We start from the raw sequence: 14414 nt of genomic DNA on the forward strand, positions 1-14414 counted from the left end.
AAGGTGTTTTAAGCTGAAGAGCATACAACGTGTGGAAGGCCAGCGTTTCCACCGGGCGGGACTAACATGCACACACCACTGGCCCAGATATCAAAGAGCAACCAACAAGACACACAGAGGTGTCTCCCCTCAGGGTGCTTTATTAATGTTTAAAATATTGGGTAAATATTTAATCCATATGAACTGTTTTGGAAAACAAGGGCTGTGTTTTGTATAATTACATACACATTTTAAGTGAGTAATTTTTTAATCTAATTACATGGCATTTGAGAACTGTACATAAGTTAGATCAGTGAAAGCAACTAAACACCCACATGTCTGGAACATGACAACACAACCAACTGGCGGTCTGGCAGCATTCAGCGTTGGTGCCTGAAGTCAGAAAAAGATATCCCGGATATGTTCTTTTGCCAAAATAAGAAAGCCTCGACATTAATTTACAGACAACAATCACAGCTCCATTAATGATTAACTGTATTTTCTAATTGTTTTGCTAATAAATATTAGAAAGACAGTCTGTAGCCAATATTATGAGGTGGAGGTGGAGCAGACGATGAGACTGAAATTGTGGCTAAAGAACAAACTATGAAAATGAAACAAGGAGCTTTATCTGTTTTAGAAATGTCTGAACCCCCACTGGTACAGCTAATCCAACTCATGTCAAACAGAGCTTAAGAGCTGCCTTCAGAGAGCATGTGTATGGCAGAGAGAAAGTGAATGAAACGGCGCTGAAAGAATGGAATCGTCCATTGTCTTCCAAAGGGCAGTCTACCTCTCCTTCAGAAAAGCAAGATGTGCATCTGTAACGACCACGTTCTTGTTTCAGCGAAGAGAACACTTGATCAGAGTGGAGTCTAAATTGAAAAATTCTTTTAACATGTGTCATTCAGAAAAGCTGGGAGTATATGTGCATTTGTGTGTTTATGCCTGTGTGGGTTTGTGTGCCTCTAATGTAGCTGTGAGTCAACATGTTCTCTCCAGGCTGCCGCAATCTCTGCGGGGAGCAGTGTGTTGTGAGCGGAGCTGCTTTAGAAAAGAGCAGAGCGACGTGGAGCGTTTGACCCATTCCTCACGCTCTGCTAGAGCCGCGCACGGCCGCCTCCGCCTCCTCCGCTTCTGAGTGCGAGAGACAGACGAGAAGATAGGGAGCGAGAGAGAGGGAGAGACGGTGAGAAAGCAAGCACAGTCCAGAGAGGCCTCCTTCCATCCACACAAAGAGCTTTACCACCTGGCTCGAATAAAGACCCTTCAGCTCCCCATTCACAGCTCTAAACACAGGGACAGAGTTCTCGCTTCAGATGCCTCCTGGGCTCCGGAGGAAATGCTGTTAATTTAAAGCAAACGTTCAGGATGAAATCTGCACAGAACTGTGCTTTTACTAAATGTTGTCCACTTGTGAAGCTGTACAGACTTTGTCTGTTTGCTCGCTGTCGCTAATGAGTAATGGAAATTGTGGATAAGAGCAAACTACAAACACTTTCCTGACATCCTCTTACCAAGTAGTCTCTAATCAATTTGCTTATGAACGGGAGCCAATAAAATGTTTTTGATAAAGGCCGTGGATATGGATTTATGACATAGAGATATTAAATAGAAATAGACATAAAATTCAGGTTTGGCCAGTATAACTGTAATAACGTTTATTGCAGACAGCGGTATCTCTGTGTGTTTGGTTAGTACATGGCAAAATCAAGTGCATTCATGTGCATTTAAGAGGGCCACTGGGAGGGGTCCCTGTGGGAGCTCACTGACTAGTCATATCATGCTCTGAATATGGGTGGGGAAAAAAAGTAGCCCAGTAGCCCCCCCTATAGTTGTGAGTTGAGCGCCATGTTAAACTCTGTAATATCATGTCGAAGCAAAACAGAAGACAGACAAAAACACTCACAAGACCCTTCAGTCAACTTTGTGCTCACAGATATTAAGGTTTATCCTCAAAAACTGTTGTGATATGAGCCTCGGTTTGTTGGAACGCAGCCTGTGCTGTGGTGTTTAGCCTTTTAGCTCATTTTCTAAGCTCATCTGGCCAGCTACCACTCTTATTTTGGTTTTGTCTTAGTCCAGGACCAGTCACATGATTTGCTTAGTGCTGAGCTGAACTGTTTTTAAAGTTTGTCATCACCCAGTACCCAGCCCGCACGCCCTCCAAAATCCTTTATCGCCCGTTAATCGCATATGCTGTGTTCAAATCTAGAGACGGTATGATAGTATGAGAAAGTGGATACTGCCCATTAATACTGTGATCTTATAGATAGCAGTATGTAGTAAGCAAATTTATTTAAGATTATTTTAATTTAATTAAACTAAATTTGGGCGGCACGGTGGTGCAGCAGGTAGTGTCGCAGTGACACAGCTCCAGGGGCCTGGAGGTTGTGGGTTCAATTCCTGCTCTGGGTGACTGTCTGTGAGGAGTTGGTGTGTTCTCCCTGTGTCTGTGTGGGTTTCCTCCGGGTGACTGTCTGTGAGGAGTTTGGTGTGTTCTCCCTGTGTCTGCATGGGTTTCCTCCGGGTGCCCCGATTTCCTCCCACAGTCCAAAAACACACGTTGGTAGGTGTATTGGCGACTCAAAAGTGTCCGTAGGTGTGAGTGTGTGAGTGAATGTGTGTGTGTTGCCCTGTGAAGGACTGGCGCCCCCTCCAGGGTATATTCCCGCCTTGCGCCCAATGATTCCAGGTAGGCTCTGGATCCACCGTGACCATGAACTGGATAAGCGCTTACAGGTAATGAATGAATAAACTAAATTTGATTTGCTTCAATGAAACACTATGTAGTATTTAACCTAGCTGTATTATATATATATATATATATATATATATGCTATAAAAGTGAATTACACTCTGCAACTTTAGCCCAGGAGCAAAAATACTAAGCAAATCTTACACAGTGTTCCTTTTGTATAATGCTAGCTTCTGACTCTGCACTTTCACTTTTGTAACTACAACAGTTTTAAAACTTCCGTGCAAACCAAAAAAGCAAACTACAGACACCAGTCATGCTTCAGGTGAATGACTGCAACTGAAGGATGGGGGAAATTCAGAATTAGATTTTCTGGATATAACATTGCTTGCTGTGTGAACAGTTGCAGCTCACATTGCCTGCCTCTCACACTCTCAAGCTCGCCCACTCTACATCCCACAGACAGCAGTCATGTCCTACAACCCCTCAGAGCCCAGCATCAAAAGGGGAAGCAGTCACTTGGAGAGTCACTTCTTTTTTCACTCTTCTGCCTAATTTACCAAAGACTCATATTGTTTTTTGGAAGGGTTGCATTGTAAGTAGCTGTACATGCTCTTTTTCTTGTGCTTCTTATGTTTACCTGTTTTGTGCTTGATCATAATTCAAAGGAATATACACACACACACACACACACACACAAACCGAGTGTGTGTTTCCTGCCTCCTGTATTAACCTGGATTAGCATTAATCTGTCTTTAAAGCAGCACGCCTTGGGGAGCGGGGATTCACTGTGGGCTAGAGTACAGGGAGATGGAGTGGAGGAGGAGGAGGAAAACCTCAATGAATATTTCAGGTAATCCTTCATCCCCCAGGCTCTGCTCTCCTGAGCCTGGCCTGCGGTCCTCTCCAGAGCCCCCGACCACTCCGTCTGTCGAGTAGGGCCTGCGTGTGGTTTATATCAGACCTGTTGCAGCAGCATGGGTCTGGATTATTTCGCCACTCTGCATTCAGCTGATGTCGGGAGGGCTGGTATACACTGTGGCAGACACACTGATGTAGATCTGTGTTTGGCTAGGTTTATTTCAAAGTATGAGGTTTTGTTTGTTTGTTAGTGTTTTTTTTTTAAACTAGGCCTGACACTGTAATGAAATTATAGCTGAAGTTTAGTTCCCATTCAAATAATTGTAATTAATTAATTGAATTCTTTTTGTTGTCCATTTTATAAAAAAAATAAACATACGAGCTGGGTCTGTCACAATGTATCTTACAGTATATGGACCTCAGTATTTTTTTTTTCTGACCCCTTATATAAAATGTATTTATTTCTATTTGTTTTTTTTTTTCGCTTACTGACGGACTGACTCCTAATGTTGAAGGTGGCTCTACTACACTGTCTGTTGTTAGTTTAGTCAGTTAGTTTCCACCGACATAAACTGGTTTGCGAACCGGAAAAATTAGTTCCCAGCTGAAACCATCAAACAGTAGGTTCTTTAGCGCTGTGGGTGAATGATAGGAAATAAGACAGGAACTCGCTCCGTTTTTTGTGTGTTTCTGGGGCTGTGTTTGCCGCAACACCATCCCAGAGCTTTGGCTCGTGTTGGTTAGTTCACAAGCTCAGCAGGACGGCTCGGAACTCAACATTCACACACGTGATATCTCACAGAGAGGAGGACTGCTGAAGTAGTCTTGATTTATGTGAGTGTGTCTTTGTGGTGGGGAGACATTTTGTGGCGTTAGTGTGTTTATAAAACTCCATATAGGTGCGCACAGCCACATTAAACTTCATATGCTTTGCTCTAACCAGTTACGTTGAATAAGTAAGTAATTGTAATTCTTAAAATCAACAAAATATTCTTGGATCTTTGTTCTTTGGTGGTAGATCATGGAGTATTTATTTTTAAATAAAATGAACAAGAAAAACACTGATGTCAATGTTATATATTATGAACAAAATTTGTGCTTCTGTTTTCATTTCTACATTTATTATCCCTGCCCTCCATGTTTTCTGTACAACACAAGCACAAAATACAATATATGCTTTGGTAAACAATGGCCATATGCCTAATGGCGGTCCGGGAAAACTAGTCTTGTCTAGTTTCTCTTTGCTCTTGTTATATTCCAGTTTCAATGTCAAAATATATTTAATATATACGTTTATGCAGAAAGTTAATTGCTCTAAAGGTGTGCAATTACAGTACTATGCTACCCTATTAGCATTTTATCTGTGGCATAAAAATGGTCTAAATTGACAGGTAATATTGTTCATGGCCATTATTTCTGGGACAATATATCAATCTCAAAAAATGGCTTTTGTGACCAGTCTGGTGTAGGGCTTAGTTGACCAACGTGGTTGATTACCTATCTTGCGTTGTTGATTTTGATCATTAAAAGCTCTTAACCTACTTTCATTCTCCCTCATTCTCTCTTGCATTCTTTCTTACTCCTTCTCTCTCTCTCCCCCTCTCTCTTGCATTCTCTCTCACTCCTCATTCTCTCTCTCTCTCTCTCTCTCTCTCTCTCTGTCTCCCTCTCTCTCTCTTTCTCTCATTCTCTCTCTGATTCTCTCTCCATCCCATTCTCTCTCTCTCTCTCATTCTCTCTCTTCCTCTCTCTCTCTCTCTCTCTCTCCCTCTCTCTCTCTCTCTCTAATTGTCTCCCTGTCTTTCATTATCTCTCTCTCTCTCTCTCTGGATGGGTATCTTAGGCAGTTTGTGTTTAGTAATACCAGATTCCTCCATCTCATGCTTATATAGTTCATTTAGCATTGAAGCAAAATAATTGAGCGGAGCTATAAAGGCTCGGTGTGTGTCAGTGTGGATGTAGAATCTATCTTTCTATCTGTCTCTGTCTCGTATGTGCGCACACACACCCCCACGCACAAATGGCCTTCTTCGGTGTTGCAGCCCCAGGGCATGATTTGAATGGAACGGTCTAAGATGACGAAGAGCTTGTTTAGATGGCATTAGTTATTGGGCCTCCACCCTGGCTAATGAGGAGCTGTCAGGAGACGAGTGCAAGAGACCCCTCATCCAGGACCAGCTTTGATGGGTCAAATGTCACACATAGGACAGGAATTCCTCAGAGGTTCAAAGGCCAGGCCCACTCCTGCCTGTATGTAGGTGTGGTGCATTGTTCATTATTAACTCTCCTTCCTCTCTCTCTGCCCCCAAAAACTCTGTCCACTTGAGCCGCAAGGCAAAATTAAGGTGTAGCGCAGTAATGAAACCCCAGAAAGTCATTTTGTGAGCCTCATCTGTTGTGGTGGCCGAGTCCTGCTGGCCGTGGTCTCTGTGTTTGTGTGTTTGTGTATGTGTGTGTGTTTACTCCGTTCATCAGAGATATATTGCCGAGTGTGTGTTTGGCCACAGGCGCTGTGGTGTGGCAGGGCACATTTTTCAGCCCTCGTCTGCTGCAGCCGCTGGATACAGCACCTGAATGGCCTTGTCGCAGGCACAAACAGATGTGCCCCGGAAACTTCTTCCTTTATTTATCTGTGTCTCCATCACTCTCTACCTCCCACACCTTACCCTCTTTTATTTTTTTTATCTTTGCTTTCATCCCTGCTGCTTGCCTTTTCCTCTAAAATAGCCTCTTGGATTTTTATCGTGATCCTTTATCCAGTATTACGCTTAGTGAGCAGTGCCACTTCTATAGCTTTTTAAAAAAATCTAATAATCAATATCAGGCTGTTTATATTACTATGGTGCAATTAAAGAGTGCCCAATACATTTGGTAAACATTGCTTAACTCGCTGATTTAATTTTTATTTTTCGTTTGTTTCCACATTGTTTTTCACTGTAATATTATTCACATGCTAAAGATTTGACTTTGATTTTCTATTTACAAGCTTGCGTTTCTGTTATAAAGGTGAACAGGTGGTAACCGCGTCTATAAAGCCACACACACCCGTGCCATATTCTGTGCCTGAGTGTGTTCATATGTGTGACATAAATTAATGTGAAATAAATGAGCTGGAACTACAGAGAGACTGGAAGTGCAGCGTTTATGTTTATGTTCACATGAAGTGCGCAGGTGTGTGTGACCTCATGCTGTAGTTTAGATTTGTGCTGTATGCGATGGGGTTGTGTTTTGCTGTAGGCGTTTAGTCATACCAGGTTCCTCCAGCTCATATGTTTTCAAAGCACATTCTGGTGGTCCCCTCTGCATTGCAGGTTGGGGTTTGATTCCCAGCATTTGCAGGGACACTAGTTCATATACAGAGTCTAGCTGTAATGCCTGGCCCACACTATCCTAATCAATGTTGAAAACGCAAGACACCCCGCACACATAGACACTTTTCACAGATTTGTCTGTGCTTGATCATTGTTAGTCCTCAAAGTCCCCACACTACACGATCCACCCTGAATGAAACACAACACACTTTCGGATCACACACACCGACAGACGGCTCTGCTGCTCAAAACCTCGCAGGAGTTTCTTGCAAACTGCTACGTCGCGAGAGCAGGCGTGAGTTTCTCGCACACAAGGCTGTGTCTGAAACAGAAAGCAGCAAATACATTGCTCTGAAGCGAAGGTGTTTGTAACCACACTCCCAACTAAACTCAATCACATTAGAGTATTCAACATTTCAGCACATTGCGAGGACACCTGTACACTAACGCTTCTTCGCTACAATAATTACAACTTTAGAGATATTGGAGGAAAAGAACAGGCAGCATTTAGTACAGACACAGCTCGGCGCCTTCCTCCCTCAAAACACTGCCTCAGTAGACAGCATTCCTGTCGTTTCAGACACAGCCGTGATGTAAACAAACACGGCAGATGGCGGTGAAATAACCTCGCTCGGCTCTCATTGGGTTACCATCTTTAAGGTTTTAATGACTTTCACACCCGAGCGTCAGCGTCCACCCCGTGCTACAGGACTCTGAGTTGTAGACATTGAACAAGCTATTTATTTCTCCATCCATTTTCCACCGCTTATCCGAGTGCAAATTTATTTATTTATATTATTGTTTTTATATATTTTTATATCTTGAAAGTAACAGACAACAAAACACTGACATGGACCGTATATGCTTTTCGCATATTTCCAGTCAGCTGACATTCTTCAGGTATAGGAGCATACAGTACTAGTCAAATGTTTGGACACGCCCACTCTGAGAGTTTCCCTGGTGTGAGTGTACAGTACGAGTCAAAGTTTGGACATATTCTCATTCAGTGGTTTTTGTTTCCTTTATATTATTTCCTACATTGTAAATGAATACAGACGACATTCAAACTATGAAGGAACACGTATGGAATTATGTAGTAAACAAAAAAGTGTTACACGAACCAGAATATGTTTTGTGCTTTAGATTCTTCAAAGTACAGTAATCCCTCGCTACTTCGCGGTTCATCTTTCGTGGATTAGCTACTTCGCAGGTTTTATCGCTATATCGTGGATATCGAGGGAAAACCGTGAAAGATGTGTAAATTAAAAGTATTTTTTATGTTATTTACATGTATTAGACTAGGCCTGTAAGTGACAAAACATATACATATACATTTACAAGTATTTCTTACGTACAGGACATGTATTGTTCATGTCCACATCCGAGTGAAATTTACTTTAAATTTCACTCTTAGGAATTTACAGCTTAGGAATTACTCTGTTAAAGAAACTGGTAGGATATCACATGTAGTTCCAGCTGAAAAACATTATAGAATGACTGTTTAATGCAAAGGGTGGGTTGTTAACAGTTACAGGGAGGGGTTTAAAAGTCTAAATACTCGTTAAATACATTAAAAAAATATATCTTTCCTCTACTCCACGGAAAGGTGACTAGTGATCCCTCGTTTTTCGTGGGTGGTCCTAGAACACATCCCCCGCGAAAAACAAGGGATCACTAGTCACCTTTAGCTTTGTTGACAGCTTTGCACACTCTTGGCTTTTTCCTCAATCAGCTCCATGAGGTCATCACCAGGAACGGTTTTCAGTGAACAGCTGTGGCCACATCAAGAGTTAATTTGTAGAACCGCTCACCTTCTTAAAGTGTTTGAGAACATAACTTGGGTTGTGCAGAGGTAGGGGCTGGTACTATACCGTGAATAGCCCTATTCCAACAATGACTAATGAGAATGCCTCCAAACCTTTGACTGGTATATGTAGATAAGAAGCAACATTCCAATACTTGGCTGACTTAAAATCACAAATCGTGTGAATTTGTCAAATCTGGGCCAAACTCCTTGGCTGAATGTAAACAAATAATAAAAAAAAGACTTATGTTATAATACAAGAAACATGGTAAATATCAAAGTGTCTCCCTGTGGTCAAATAGAATCTGAGCTCTGCTCTGATCCATACATGACCATGAGTCCTGGGGTAATCTGTATTCCCCTGTAGAGAATGGCAGGGGCCATTGTGACTCTATGCTGTTAATATAAGTGTATAGTGAAGCTGTTTTTAAAAAAAAAAATACACAAAAAATAGCTGATTGCTTGCTTCCAAAATCAAGGTCATACACATTTGGGCAGTGTCTGAGAGACGCCGTTTGCATTTTATTACTCTAGTGTTTGGGCTGCTGTTTTTTTACAGTCTAATCTGAACTGTAAATGAGGTTTTCCAACACAGTAACAAAGTTATAGACCTGCTTTATAGAAAAGAACAAGTTTATAGATGAGAGCATTAGATGAAAAGACCATTCTATGTTTTCTTTGTTCTAAATCGGTGTCTTTTTTTCATTTTTCTTTATCTCTGTTTTTTACCCTCCTCCTTCCAGCTCTCCTGCTTTTCTTTGCCAACCACTGCAGCATTGATGAGTGGGAAGGTATTTAGAATCACCCTAGTTTTACCTGCCCAGTTAAATAGTTTTATTTTTTTTTCTTTGTCCCATGTCCGAGCTGAAGCAGTCAGATCAATACCGTGTGCTGAGTCCCTCAGGAGTGAAGTGCCGTGTAGTGTGTGTGTGCAGTGCATCACTGCTGGACCATTCTCCTGGCACAGCTCTGTTCCTCAGAGGCCTCAACTACAGCTGAGCATTACCTTTACAGGGAGGAGATGGATAGTTCTGATGTAGCAAAGCCAGTGTGGGTTCACATTTTTATTTATTTATTTATTTATTATTGCTATTTTTATTTTTGTGTAAATCACTGAACCCAGTAGTTGGTGTTGTTGAATGAATATGGTGTTTAACTGCTAGTGTAGACATATTTAAACTGAAAACATCATTATTTTTATCTCCCAAACTGGTCCTATTATTATTGTTTTTTTTTCCTACACTCTCTCTGCAAATTAAAGCATCAGCTGCATCACAGGAAAATGAGCATGTGCCCGTTTCTCTAAAAATACCCAGCAGTATATGTGTGTGTGTGCTTGTTTGTGTTTGCAAGAGTGTCTGTCTTTGTGTGTGACTTCACATTTGAGCCCCAAAAGCTCCGCGAGCCATTAACGGGTGCTAAAGATGACTGGATGTGTTGTGTTTCTTAGTTGGAGAGCTGTCGTCGCACAGCTGTAGCCTGCAGCACAGCATTGATTTTGTCGGCTTCAGGCAGTGTAATATGTGACTGAGCGGCTGCAGGAAGTCGAGTTAATGGAACGTTCTGGAAGGAAAGGGTGGGCCTATCGAGTCAATAAAGACACAGGAGTCAAAGGTCAGCCATTGTCGCAGCTTTTTGATGAACACCTTTGTCCTTTAACAGCTGTCTGTGTATGAGTGTGTGATGTGTAGTGCTGGGAATATAACATTATCTTCCAAATATAGACCTTCACGGTCACAAGATACCAGTCCTATCCGGCATTACATTTAATAAAGCCATATTTCTTGAGTACTGAGGATAGGTGCTGAAGGTTACCTACTCATTTGATAAAGCTTCTTTTGTTATTTTTTTCCCCCATTTGATAACAAAGTACATTTTACATCTTACTACACAGGCTGAACATATTCTTTTCACATTCAACAGTGAAAATGTCCGCAAAGAAGGGTTTGATTTAAAACACTTGTTTCTTATTACGTCTTATTGATCACAGACTAGGATCAGTGGTCATATTTAGACCAATCACAAGCAGCCAAACACCCAAGAGCTATGTACATGAAAACAACAGCTTCAGTGTTTAAGCCTTAAGTGTATATACCGGGCTGTTTGCAGGCCTGTTACATAGACTAGCAGATCAGGCAGTTAGTGTTCTCCTCCAAAGCTGTATAATGTTGCAAATAGCAGTGGGGCCTGTTTTTATAAATCTATAATGTGTGTATTTTATATTCACACTCTCATATTCTTTCTCTCATTCTCTGATTCTCTCTCCCTCGCTCTCATTCTCTCTTTCTTTAATTTTCTCTCTCTCTCTCATTCTCTCTCTCATTCTCTCCGACTTTCATTCTCCCTCTCTTTCTCATTCTCTCTTGCATTCTCTCTCGCTCCTTCTCCTCATTCTCTCTCCCTCTCTCATATTCTTTCTCTCATTCTCTCTGATTCTCTCTCCCTCTCTCTCATTCTTTCATTCTCCCTCTCTTTCATTCTGTCTCTTTCTCTAATTCTCTCCCTCTTTTTCATTATCTCTCACTCATTCTCTCTCTCTTTCTCTAATTATCTCCCTCTTTCATTATATCTCTCTCCCTCTCTCTCATTCTCTCTCTCACTCTCTCTCATATTCTTTCTCTCATTCTCTCTGATTCTCTTTCCCTCTCTTTCTTTCATTCTCCCTCTCTCTCTTTCTCTAATTCTCTCCCTCTTTTTCATTATCTCTCTCTCAAGGCACAGGCATCTGGATTTTTTTGTTTTTAGATAAACATTGCAAAGCTCCATCGGTGGGTAATTGTTTCAGATCACTTAAGGTGGAAATGTCTCCAAACTCGGGGGACGGCTAACTGCATTAAAGAAAGTGCTACAAAACAGAACAACTAGTATTACAAATGAGCTTCTGTGGTACTTCAGCCATGTAAAAAACAGTCATTATTTTCCTTCAAACATACTGTTCCACCTAAAAAGACAAGGAGCTTAGAACTGCGTTTCCCCACAATCGTATACCTTCCCTTAATTGAGAAGATAGGTTATTTTAAATAACATCCCTGCCACATTTTCATAGTCCTGTGTGTGTGTGTGTGTGTGTGTGTGTGTGTGTATTTATACACACAGAGAGAGAACTGTGTAAAAGTGGTAGGCATCTACGTTTATTATTGTTAAAATCATCTTTTCATTTATCTTCTCAATAAGAGTTGTGCTTGTATGAAATTATATGTAAAATAAAGTGCAGAAACATAAAGTAAAGTAAAATGATTTAAATAAAATATTGTGTTTTTGGTTTTCATTCTGTTATTGGGTTTGTTTGTTTTAAGTCCTCAGACAAATGAGGCAAATGACTTTTAAATTTCATTTTTTCAGGTGCCCATGGCTTTTAATTGTCAGGATAGATTGTATATAATTACCTTCACGCACCCAGCATGGCGGCATCCTATATGTTTTTGGGAGAGTCTTACCTAAAGGGTGTTAGCAGCAATAGTTGGAAATGTTGACGTGCTGAGCAGTTAGATTTGTGTTATTTTTCCTCTAAATGTAAGAAAAATGAATATTTTTATTTGGCACTTTCGCCGGTGTACTGGTACAGATGATGTCTCTCCTACACTGGTGATGTCTGTATATTTGTTTGTGTTGTTCTGAAGTGGAGAGTCTGCTTTTCCTGCCAGAAAGGCTGTAGCACTGTGTGTTTTGTCCTTGTCGTAGTGCTTCATTATTCATCAGTTGTATGGGAAGCTGGCAGGTCCTGTGTGAGCCAGCTGATGTTAGAGTGCACAGCACAGCATCTCTGCGGGGTTCACGCTGGCCTCTGAAACACTATCATTGTAACTGCGGGACAGAGCTATCATGCACTCTTTTTCGCTTCATAGGACCAAAAGCAGTTTATGGCCAAAGGCTGGACCATGATGCCCTTGAGCAAGGCATTTATAAACGCCATCCATTTGAAACCCAGCTGCTGCTCCTAAAACCTTTTATTTCTGACAGTAGGGCCTCTGAACTTCTTGCTCATGTCTGGGGCTGCTTTGCAGAGAGAGTAAATATGGTGACATAGTTCACCGCTGGAGTGTTGGATTAAGCGCTGTGCTCAGTTACACAGTGGCAGTGATCAGAGAAGGGATGTCCCTTTTTATGTCTTTTATATATCGTTCATATATTTGAGATTAGGTGACTTGCTATAAACTGAATATCAAAGCAGACGTAAGTTTGAGACGTTCACAATTTAAAGTTTGTAGAGAAAACAGCACTCACAACTTTCAAAAGCCAATGCAATGTTAATTCTACTTTTACTAAGGATTCTGTGGTACTCTCTTTTGCTTTCAGTAATATTCTGTGATATGGTGTGACTATGAGTAGAGCTGGACAGTAATTCAATATCAACATATATCGCAATATAAAATGTTTCAATAACAATGATATCATTTTTATACACATTTTCAATATTTCAGTGTATATATAATTTACAGCTTCTGTCACTGAGTGATGGTTATAACAGGGCCATGGCCTCAGTTCATGGCACTCAAGTGTAAAGTTAGTTTAAGATTGTTAATATCGACAAAGCCAAGAGATTGTGTTTTTGATGGTGGTGTCATGTTGCTTTCAGTTCTCGGCAGTTTTTCTGTGTCTTTTTTATTGTTCATATTGATATCAGAAATATATCGTATTGACAGAGTCTACCTGGAATCATTGGGCGCAAGGCGGGAATACACCTTGATTACAATCCTTCACAGGGCAACACACACACACATTCACACCTATGGACACTTTTGAGTCGCCAATCCACCTACCAACGTGTATTTTTGGACTGTGGGAGGAAACCGGAGCACCCGTAGGAAACAAACAACAGGAGAACACACCAACTCCTCACAGACAGTCACCCGGAGCGGGAATCGAACCCACCACCTCCAGGCCCCTGGAGCTGTGTGACTGCGACACTACCTGCTGCGCCACCGTGCCGCTAGCACTAACATGACTAAGTTAAAATAGATTTTATTTGCCTATTAATATTATCCTGCTACATAATTCTATTTCTAGATAATTCAGTCTGCTCACAGACTCCTCACAGAAACACAACCTCCAGGTCCCTGGAGCTCTGTGACTGTGACACTACCTGCTGCACCACTGTGCTGCCCACTACTATTTTCAATTATAAAAAACTAAAAATCCTCAGGCCTGCTGATTTTCCCTATACCAGTTTAGTTTGCTAAAGGTTCTTATTATTCAGAGCACCTTGTAACACTCTGGATAAATGTACATAGGAGAAACCATTTCTTCTTGGGCACATTTTTCATGCTGTCAACTTTTCTTATGGAGAAAACATGCTTAAACTAATTTGAGCATGACACGATCGACAGAATGAAGCACAACTTCAGAGATCTATAGTACAAGTTCCCTTTTCCCGGGCCTCTTTATTCTGAGATATGCCCAGATGCATAATTTTCTTCGTTGACTGTGGTTTCCTTGAAAGATGAAAAATGAAAGAGCCCCTGGAAGATACCGTGAGAGGCATCAGTGATAGTTTTAGATTTTGAAAGGCTGGTTCATGTTCAGTTTTTTTCAGTCGTTACACTCTTATTGTTCTGAGAATAAGCTTCCACTAGACTGAATAGCAGTCAAATTATGGCTTATTCCATCTCCCCCTTTCCTTTTTTTCTTTTTAATTCTCACTCCCTTATAATCCCACCTTCATCCTTTCTAATGCCGTTCTCGTTCTTTTTGTGCCACTTTCAACAGTCATTCTTTTATTTTATCTTGGCACCCTGATGCATTCTCTTGTATCTAAGCTTCA

At 41.1% G+C, this 14414-nt stretch overlaps 1 protein-coding gene across 4 annotated transcripts in view; it reads left to right on the forward strand.

Moving 5' to 3' along the window:
* The window catches only part of ndst2a (N-deacetylase/N-sulfotransferase (heparan glucosaminyl) 2a), a 160283-nt gene that overhangs the window by 80917 nt on the left and 64952 nt on the right, over positions 1-14414 (forward strand). The window contains exon 1 of one of the 4 annotated variants that reach the window (XM_066678767.1): positions 10250-10267. The exons of the other annotated variants lie outside the window; for them this stretch is intronic. The gene's annotated coding sequence lies outside the window, so the exon portion shown is untranslated. Of the gene's footprint in view, positions 1-10249; positions 10268-14414 lie in introns of those variants that run through there. 4 annotated transcript variants of the gene reach the window in all.

The sequence above is a fragment of the Hoplias malabaricus genome, chromosome 8 (genome assembly GCF_029633855.1).
Source record: "Hoplias malabaricus isolate fHopMal1 chromosome 8, fHopMal1.hap1, whole genome shotgun sequence".
NCBI lineage: Eukaryota > Metazoa > Chordata > Actinopteri > Characiformes > Erythrinidae > Hoplias > Hoplias malabaricus.